Here is an 11,241-nt window from a genome sequence, read left to right as displayed (position 1 = left end):
GTTTTCATTGGCTATCATCATCCTGATGTTGAGTGGGTCTCTTGAACCCAACTAACTGTGGGGCTTTTTATTTGGTTGGTTCTTTTTGAACAACATTTTTTTTTTACTATACCTTCCCAACATGGCATCTACTGCTTCCCATCTGCTCTTTATTTCTGTGGGTTATTTTTTGTTTGTTTGTTTGTTTGCTTGTTTGTTTGTGTTTTCGATTCTGTAATGACTGGAATTTTCTGTTGTCTTTCTTAGGGACAACTGTCATAGCATCCTCTAGGTTCACCCACACTTTTGTAAGTGACAGAACTTCTTTGTTTCAATGCTGGATAGTCCACATGGGGTTCCACTGTGTTTCCCTCCCCTTTCCATATGATGATAGACAACAACTTCCTTTCATACCTCAGCCTTTGTTAGTCACGAGAGTTCATTTGGAGGAAAGGATAGTTAACACAATCCCAACCTCTACCTTGCAAGTAAAACCACTCTTTGGCACTATTACACTTTTGTCTGCAACAGGGTCAAGGCTTATTGGTGATGTCATGGACCTTTGGGCCTGAATAGGTCTTTGTTTCAGGGGAGACTTTCCTGTCCTATGATTTCTAGAGTTATTCGTGGTTTCCACACACTATATGTTAATAGCAACTGCAAATCATGACATTTGCTGGATGAGAGCAAATGTCCCTGTGGTAGGAAGTCACTTGAAAACCACTGTTCCAGACACTTCTTAAGTTACGAGGCATTCTGCTAGCTACCGATGTCTATCATCCCAAGTATAAACACACAGTTTTCTTTACCCATTCCTAAATTTCTTCACAAAATTTGGGGTATTTTGCTTACATAGAAAACAAAGCAACACATAAGAGTTAATAATGGCTTATAATCAAATGCTAAGGGCTGCTGCTGGATTGTTTGGTGAGGGCTTCAGTAGAGCCTCCTACTAACAACATCATCTCTTGAAGTTTTTCTAAGATCTCGTTTACCTTAGGTTGATGGTCAAGTTCACACTCAAGGACTCCATGGCTGCATACTCTCCTACATGGAGGAACTGAGCTATTCACAGAGAAGACCAATGGGGGACACAGAGAACCTCTTTAGCTGCCTCTGCTTTGATCCAAATTATTTGCCTCTAATGGGTGCCTAGCATGGTATCTGGCCTACGAAGAGTTAATATCCCCCAATGATGTATAAAAATCCTGATATTCCATGAATTAATATATAACTCTCTTTTAAAAAATCCAGTTATTTATATGTGAAGATTGGGAGAAAGGCAAACACGAATTTCTCTTTTTCATTACCCACATCTGATTTTCCAATATTAATTTAGACCATGATCCATTTTTGCATTTTCTTGGAAAGCATCAAGAAAAATAGAATCAACTTTCAAATGTCTTCTGCATGCCTCATAATTAAATGGCCTTCGGGCATTAGTAGCAGAAAATAGTCTTTGTGTTTTGCTTGTGACAGTGAGAATGGGGCTGATGTGATGACTTTTCTGAAGGGAAGAGAGCTGCTGGGAAAATGTAAGCAAGTGTTTAAGTAATTATCATCATGCACATAAAATTAAGCATTCTTAGAAATGAATTATGCTGTTTCTTTTCCACTGGGTAGGGTAAATAAGGAACAGATTATTTTATTTTACTAACTTTTACTGGGTACATTTTATAAATCACAAAGCAGTGAACTTCACCACATGAGTCGAGCTAGATGCTGGCCACTATCCAGCTGTAGGAAAGTACCAGTGCGAATTTGACTTCAGAGAACAGCATGGCCCACAAGAACATCTGGGGTTCAAAGTTTTGGAAAGAGACAGTTGAAGCCCCTCCAGAAAGCCTCTTCTTTTGGTGGGAGAAGCACAGTGCTTGCATGTGGAAAGGGCCAGAGGCATTGGCAAAAACTTCAGCAAAGGCAAGGGTCGATGTCAACCTCAAAGAAATCCACCAGAACCTTTGTGAAATTACCCAGTGGGATCCAAAAGGCCAGTGTTTGCTCTCTATCTCTTGTCCATTTTCTTTCTGTTGGGTTTCATAGAGAAAATGTGTTATCTGTTGGATGATGGATCCTCCTGTTTTAAAGTAGCAATGAGAAAAGTGGGGTCGTCAGAAAAGAACCAGTGCTCAAGGGCATGCTCAGAGGATCCTAGTCCACACGTAAAGGCCCAGAATGCACGGGTTAGCATGCAAAGAGGCATGTCTAAGAGTCATATCGGGGAACTGATCTATAGACACAGTCTGCCTTTTGACTGACTGGTCAGACAGGACCTCTGCTAACTGCATCTCTTACATCTTGGCTCGAAGGGATTCTATGTTGTTTTTTTTAAGGATTAGGTCTCCATCCTCCCAACTATGAAACTTTCTCGTTCTTAAGAGAGGAGAAAGGAAGAAGACAGAGAGGATGGAGAGACGCTCATCTATCTTCAGCAGAGCTATTCTATTCTGACTCACTGAAGATGGCGTAAGATAGGGAGATGAATTATTCACTAGGCACAATTACCTGAATGATTTTAATTACAAGCCATTAGGGAGAGACTGCGTTGCATTTTCTCAGAAATGGGAACCTTTTTGGACGTCATGAGATGCTTCCTCTGATCTCTTAGCTTTCCAGATGTATGTGATAAGTATAACTTGGATGAAGCCATGTTGGTTTGAGACACATAAAAATGAATTACTGCACAGAAAATGTAATCTACTTGTGCAAAACCCATGAACCATAAATCAAGGAAAAGGTACAAGCCAAATTAACAATCACCTGCCTTTCGAATTTCACCTTATTTATTTAAGTTTTGTTCATTTTCAGTTCATCTTGATTAGGGGGCACAATTTCTGTTACTTTATAACTACTGGACCTAGAATATTTTATTTCCAGGGAAGTAACATCATCATCATTGAAGATGAGTTTAAAAATCTGTGTTTGACTAAAATAATCTACATTCATTTCTCTTAATTGGCTATGGGAATCATTAATGGTCGAATGAGTCTAAAAGTCCATTAGTATGCAGAGATATCTGTACACATCAGCTTCTGGTTACTAAAGAAAATGCTGGCTTATCTCTCATTTCCTCATATAGAGAAGTATAAGATGTGAAGTTTAAACAGAAAACACATTATGCATTAGTAAGTTTTGATTCTTCAGTGATGTTTGAATCGATAATAAGTAAATTCAATTTAGCTGAATTTTGGTATATTTTATTCCATTCTGTTTCCATAGAAATAGAAAAGCACATAATTTTTGCACAATACATTATACTTTTATATTTTTTTTTATTTTTGAGAATTTTATCTATGAGTCCCTTGTTTGTTCCATTTCTACTCCTCTCTCATCCCCTCCAACACTTTTCTCTCTCTGGTGTTTTGGGCTGACCACTTGGGAATTGGATGGCATCTCAGGAGGAAACTCTCAAGAAAACTGATTCCCCTCCCTCAGAAGCTGCTGACTGTTCTTCACTGAGAGAGGGCCTTGTGAATTATCCCCCATTACAGCTGTGGCCATCAAGTACCAGACAACCATGATGCCTGCTGTGATAGTGCCTTCTAGACGTGCTCAGGATTCTTCACACGGGAGACTGCCCTACACTGACCAGTGTGACGACCTCACGCGACATGTTCCACCTAGAGATCTGTTTGAGTAATACAGGTAAGGAATGCACAACATGTGACCAAGCATTGTCTGCAGTCTCCTTATGCGGGCACGAATGTGCTCATGAATGACCTCCTTGGTCATTGCATACATTAAGAAAGATGTCTTCTTCTGATTCCCATTACACTTAGATGTCAGTCAAGAAATTCAAGCTGTCAGTTTGCAAACAGGAATCTCGAGATAAGGAGATGATTACAATGCTTACGTATCAAGAGGGTTATGCTACAGCTTAGTATCATCTAGGGATGTTTATGGTATTTATACTGTATTCCTTCAAAACAGGAATCAAGTTGTATGTGGGCTATTGCTTCCCACTTTGGATAATATTGAGAGCCTCCCAGTGTTGCGAATGAGAAAAGAACTAAAGTCTCCAGGATTCTTCTCTGTGTCTGTTGTTCTCATTCTTTTTCCAGACATGCTGTCTGGAAATGAAGCAGTTAACTTCGGTCATGCCCTTGCTTGCTTGTGAACTGGTTGGGATCTCCCCAATTTGCTTTCCAACTGGGAGTCGCTAATGAAATGCAGGGTACAAAGTTCTCATTCCCTCAACCAAACCAAGCTGAAAAAGAAGTTTCCAGGTCAGTTGACACATGCTTCTGATGGACTTTATGGCATTGTGACAGGGAGAGTGAGAACTGGCGGAAACAAAGGACTTGGCCATTAATATTACTGGTCAGTGCCCTAATCTTCGAAAGACACCAAACTAGAGGCTGCCACATCTTGTCCATTTGCCTCTGCACACATGTCACAGAATTATGAAAACGCCTGAATGTGTTCCCCTGTGTAGGGAGCTTTTAAAGCACGGCGTTGATGACTACATCGCCCATTATTGACAAAAAGCTTCTTTTAAGATTGTTTTATTTTTATTATGTGTATGAGTGCTTTGTCTTTACTGTGTGTGTGCCTGGTATCTACAGAGAAGGGGGTATTAGGTCTCCAGAAACTGGACTTATAGAACTGAAGTTATGGATGTTGTGAGTCATCCTATGGGTACTGGAAATCAAATGTGGGTCCTCTGAAAGACCAGTCAGTGTTCTTAACCAATGAGTCCTCTCTCTAGCTCTGGGAAAGTAAGGGTGGTGGTGTCATATCACAAAATCAGAGGACAGTTTGCAGGCATTGTGTCACGTGCTGTGTTCCCCACCACAACTCCAGAATGTGGGCCTCAGAGATCTAGCTAACAGACTGAGGTAATCAGGCTTGGTGTCAAGCGTTGTTATCTACTGAACCTTCTCACTGCCTTAGCTTTAAATTTTGTCTACTTTCTGGTGGATTAGTGAGCCCTTGTCCTAAGTGAAATCTGTCCAGACAGTGATTGGGTTTTGAAGGACTCTCCCATTCAGAAAGTTTCCAGAATTTATAAGATATCATGAGCCCACACTTCTGTTTACAATTTTATAAATGGGTTGGAAGAGGAAATGGACCTGAAAAAGTTCTGAAGCCACTTGACTTTGTAAGTTAATGGAAAATACCAGGTTTGCATTCTGCTGTGTTTCTTCGCACACTAAGTTTACACCATACAAACAAAACAGGACCTGGGGTATCCTACCCGCCAGAGGCATGTCATGGGAGCTGGCGGTGCTGGGCCAGAGCACTTTTCTCTTTGAAGGTGATACCACACATCACATAAACAAACTGACAGCTTGAGAAGAAACACCCTGGTTTTAATCCCATTTGGAGCTAAGTTTAGATCATATTTTATCTTGTAACAGAATTCCCTGTTTTGAAGATGTTTGCGATTTTAAACATTAGTGTTTCTGAACAGAACAAAGGAAGCCCAAACTGCCTAGAGAGAAGGCACCATGGCTTTCTCTGTACCAGCTCTGAGGCCTACTTTAAAGAGTTCCAGGAAAGAGGCATGAAGATCAACTCTTTCTTGTTTTCTTTGTATGGAACTTAAACAGAGATGCCATGGGACTTCTGGGAACTGTCTACCTCCACATCCCATCCAAGTAAAGAGATCCTCTTATCCCCACCTGACATATTTTTTAAAGATTTATTTATTTTTATTTTATGTATATCGTCGTTCTCCCTTCATGTATACATGTACACCACACATGTGCCTGGTGCCTTCAAAGTTCAGTAAAGGGTGTCATTTTTCAGGAGCTGGTGGTACAGATGGTTGTGAACTGCCATCTGGGATCAGAGAACCGGACCCAGACTCTGCAAGATCAAGTGCTGTTGATTGTCGAGCTTCCTCTCTAGGTCACCCTCCACTGACACATGGCTAAAAGAGGGTCTAGAGTGGAATTAATATGTCACCAAGTGCTTCTCCAGCTTCCATGCACATCTGGATGGTCTGCATCTTAATAAAGATGCTAATTAAAGAGCTTGAGAGATGACTCAACCAGTTAGAGCATTCCAGAGAGGAGTAGGATTCAGTTCCCAGGATGCACCTGTAACTCGAGCTTCAGGGCATTCAGTATTCTCCTCTGATTTCTATAGACATCTATACTTATGTGTCTATACCATATCCCCAACATAAACATAGTTTAAAAACAAATGAAGGAAAATAGTTTAAAGAAACAGTGTTTAGTAGAAATTCCATGTGTAAACGTTTAAATGCACACCTGAAAATTGCCCGTAATCAGAGACATATGCACAATTCCAATGCATGTCAATGTGGCACTGTGATCAAGTATTGAGTAATACATTCGTTATCTACCTTTCTACCAGCCATTTTGAAATCCTCAATCGTAGTCAGTCAGCCAGAGTTGAACTCCTGAGAACATACGTGTCTGGCAGCCTCTGGGGGTTGTTGTTCCCTTCAGATCATGCTTTGAGAGCCAAGCATCCAGGCCACTAGCTTAACACTAGCTCCCTGGAGTGTTATATGAAAACAGAAGATTGTGAAGCCAAATCCCAGCTTTGGGGAAAGAGGATGCCATTCATGTGCTAACACTGCCTGGTGCTGGTGGCAGCTAAAACCACCTCTAGTCAACAGGCTCTTACCACACCTCTTTGGGGTAAAATCACTTCTGTAGCTTCTAGGGTTCTCCTATTTTCCTGCTAACTTCTAATCCCCCGCATAGTGGTTCGATGATCAGGTGGGAAAATTACAAAGAATCTTTAGCAGAAGGAGGAATTTCCAACCCAAAGGTTAAGAACAGCAGGTACAGCCACAGAGAAAATCAGTGGGCTTTGTTTTTCCTCTAAATGCTTTTATAATTACATTAGCCTGCAACTCATTTTTGGTTTGTGAAATTGAGAAGAATATAAATATGAATTGTCCTTATTTAAAAAAAAGAAAAAAGAAAAAAAAAGAAAACCTAGCTTTCGGTTACAAAATATAAACTATGGAGAGATTATGTACAGTATAAAAGAAGTTTCACTGTAAATTTATTAAGTACATTATAAATAATACTTAGCTTTGTAGACTTGTCTGCACATTTTAGTGGATTTGGTGTAACTGCTCATCCTTTTATATGCTTTTACTGATGCTGGAAAACTGACCTTAGGACTTACAGTCTAAGAATGGACAGAACCTTAGAATGGGAGTTAAGATTAGAGGATGCACCTCTCTTCCACCTTTGCCCAATAGCCGGCCATCAGACAATGGGACATTCTAATGCACTTGATCAGGACATGCCCTCTGTTTCTCTGTGTGTATGCAAATGTGCACATGATCATGTATGTGAGGACTGATAACTGTGTCTCTGGGTATGTGTTTCTGTTTTAGTTATTATTGAATAAGAAGATAAGAGGGGATCCATTAAAAAATAATGGAAATGGGCAATCTCTGTCAAGTTCAAAGAAGTTTGTGGTAAAGCGACTGTCTGCTGTCAGTCATTCCCCTTGGACAACAGACACTAGAAGGGCTGAAGAGTTCCAAAGGTGACCACGAATGAGGACAATTTAATTTTCTTCATGTTAATCTGCAGGTGAAAGCGTGTGGCAGCTTGTGTACAGTTGTGAGCTGCTGAGGGGGAGGGCATAATGCCAGAGCTGTGAGTCTTCTGGGTTAGAACCTTGAGCACTTTGTCTCTGACTTTACAACTTCCATGTGTCTCTCTTGGGAATGAGGGGGGGGAGAGAGAAGGGGGAAGAAGGGAGAGGAGAGGAAGATGGGAGGCAAGGAGAGGAGAGAAGAGAGGAATGTGGGAGAGAAGGAATGGGGAGAGGAAGGAAGAAGTGAAACAAGAATGAGACGATATGCTCATTTTCCAAGTCTAGTGGGTGCTACTACCCAATGCTTGCAAAGAAGGAACAAGAAGAAAATGAAAGTCATATAACCAAACAGGTTTGGGTTCTAAGAAAAAGTGGCATCAATGAAATAGTAAACATTTATGATGTACCATTAGGATACAAAATGATTGGGGGCTTTTATATTTTAAGTTTTAAACATTTAAAGTAGATATTCAAGTACAAATTTCTCAGTGTTTCACCTTAGAAATTAATTAAACAATGACTAGTTTAACTTGAGACCCACATCACAAGAGATCACAAGAGAGAACCCATGCCCAACACTGCCTGGATAGCCAGATAGCCAGGAACCAATGGCCCAGTGACCTAAGATAGAACCAAATACAAATGCCCTTCCCCCCAAAATAAAGAAATAGTTCATAATGATATTCTGCTATATTCATAGATTTGTCCTTAGCCCAAACACCATCAGAGACACTTCCTCTCACAACTGATGGGAACAGATGCAGAGACCCAAAGCCAAACATTGGGTAGAGCTCAGAGAACCCTGCAGTAGAGGGCGTTGGAGGAGGATTGTAAAGCACCAGGAAAACATGGCCCACAGAATCAACTAATCAGGGCTCATAGGAGCTCACAGAGACTGAGGTGGAAATCATGGAGCCTGCATGGGCCTGCAGTAGGTCCTCTGCACACATGTTATACCTGTTTAGCTTGGAGTTTTTTAGGACTCCTAAGAGTGGAGTGAGGTTGTCTCTGACTGCTTCACCTGCTCGTGGACCCTTTTCTTCCTTCTGGGTTGCCTCACACAGCTTTGATATGAGGACCCCTTGCCTAGTCTCGTTGCATCTGTTATACTCTGTTGTGTTGATATTTCTCGTAGGCCTGCTCTTTTCTGAAGGAAAATGGAGGAGGAATGGGTGGGAGTTTCTAGAGAGAATATGTGGCTACACATAAGGGAAAGGCTGCTTCATTTTACTGATCTAAGTCTCTATATTTCCTTATTTGAGGCAAAATTGACCCCTGAGCTTATGGTAGCCCTGCAGAGACAGATTGGGCAGAATCTGCATACACCACAATGTACAAAAGGACAACTCCTAAGCAGAAGGGAAGTGTGCAAACCTTCACAATTGACACAAGATCTCCACTTCTCTCTTAGAATAATTATTGGCCTTCAGATGGGCAGGAAGAAGAGGCAGGTGCTGCACATAATGCACTGGACCAGAATATCCCAGGGCTCTGGGAGTTTCAAGAAGTTCCCCATCCTACACGCCTCCCACCCCTGTCCCACAGATACATATTTCTGTTGAGAGAGAGAGAGAGGGAGAGACCTGGGCCAGGGAGGAGAGGGGGCAGGGAAAAGGGGGCAGGATCAGGTATGGAGGAAGACAGGAGAGAAGCCCAGAGAGCCAGGAGAGTGAATGAAAACAGTGTGTGTGTTATTAAAGAGAAAATATACTCAAACACACCTATGTCGTGTTGGTTTAAAAGAATCATCTGCTACTTGGAAATGGTTTTAACTTCAAAAGTTTCAGTACTTGAAGCCATCCCTTTGTTGTTACCTCACAAATTGTTGCAGAGAAGAAAACCCACGTTGGTGAATTGCAGTAATTTGGGCAATTGTGTTTCATGAATGGATTTCTTTACAGAGCAACTGCTGTGTATTTGTATTGCGTACCGGAAGAAAAGAACAACTAAGAAGAATAAACCTCTTTGGCTCTCCAATTTATTTTATGTAAGGAGCGTGACAAGAATTAGTCACTCACCCTAGTCACAGAGATAACCAACAGGAGACCGTGTGAACGCAGTTACTTCTACAGGAGGCTCTACTCAGTTGTCTCTGACCCCGACCCAGTGCCTAAGCCAACCTTGATGACCTGATCCAGGCTCTAAGAAGAAACGATGACAAACTCAGACATACAGAAAATACGTCTGAGCCTAGAGAGATGACTCAGCACCCAGAGTCCATTCCCAGCCTGTACATGGTGACTCACAACTGTCTGTAACTCCAGTTCCAGACCACCTGATGCTTTCCACTGGCCTCCACAGCACCACACACAAACATGACACATAGATATACATGCAGGTAAAACAGCCATACACATAGAATAAATTAGTTAATAGGAAAAAATTAGAGAAAATGTGTCATACTTGAAATATTTGGGCACACTTTCAAAATTCTTCCAGAGGTAATGGCATGAAAAAGATGAAAAGGGCAGTCGTTGCTCACTGTTTGAATTCTTAAGCAATAATAATGAGTTTGATTTGAATTTGTAGCTGAATATGAATAATTAGACCTTTTAGATGTATCACTAGATTAACTTACTTCGAGGGCATGTGTTTGCACATGCATGCATACATGCATGCATGATTCTACAACACAGGTGTAGGGGTGCCAGTACAATGTGTCGGGCGGGGCCAGTTCTCTCTGCCACGTGGTTCCCAAGAATAGAACTCGGGTCCTCAGACTTGGTTACCGGTTCCTTTACCTGTTATCTCACCAACCAGATCCCGAGTTGGTATCTTTGGTAAAGAGGATGGCAACTCTGTTTGATAGTCTCTTGGCAGGCAGCAATAACAACCATAGTTACTATTCCCAAAATCAGAAGTCCTCAAATCAATGAATATATACAGTTGAAGTTTTGGTTTTCGAATCTTCTTGTCCTTTGTCATACAAAGCTCAAAGGAAAACACTGGTCCAAACCCCCTCACTATAAGGGTATTCACCATGAGCCTATGTGAAGAACAGAGACTTCTAATAGTCAAACTCTGCCCCTTTTCCCTCATGCAAAATCATTCCCTTTGATCCTTTCATAGTGAAGTACTCCGTAGAAGTCATGACATGACCGTTGTTTTACTTATAAAATATAGTACTAATGAGAGAGAGGCCACATATTTAATCTCTGGGTGGGCTACTTAACTCTGTTATGGTACATGACCACACACTTTATCTTAACTAGGGAGTTGGATCTAGCAAAATATCAATTTGGTTCAAATTTATTCCAGAAAATATTCCAATGCTCTCGTTTTATTCCGGGTCAGTGGTTTTCAAAAATATAGGTTTGGTTTCTGTTCAGAAGTTCTCACTGGGTTTTAAAACAACTGAAAAATGTTAGCATTTCTTCTTTGTAAACGATGAGCAGTTCAGCTCAAGGTTCATTTAATCAGCAATCCGTTCCAACTTTGAGCATAAGCTGAGTTTACGGCTGGCAACGGCTCAATTCTCAGGTTCTAAACTTACACTAGACACGTCAGCAATGGATGTTCTATAACCTTCTCAATAGCACCACCCATGGGGGACCAAGTAAATGTCCAAATCCACACAACTACATTGGCATTTCTCCTCCAAACCACTATGGTGCGGGACTACAAAGGGACACAATGGAAAGATTTGGGAAGTGAAGCCTTGCTAGAGGAAGTATTGCGTGTGTAGATGAAAAGAGAACAACCAGAGTCCCATTCCTACCCCCCACA

Source organism: Rattus norvegicus, chromosome 13, assembly GCF_036323735.1.
Source record: "Rattus norvegicus strain BN/NHsdMcwi chromosome 13, GRCr8, whole genome shotgun sequence".
In the NCBI taxonomy this organism is placed as follows: domain Eukaryota; kingdom Metazoa; phylum Chordata; class Mammalia; order Rodentia; family Muridae; genus Rattus; species Rattus norvegicus.
This window is presented reverse-complemented; position numbering follows the sequence as displayed.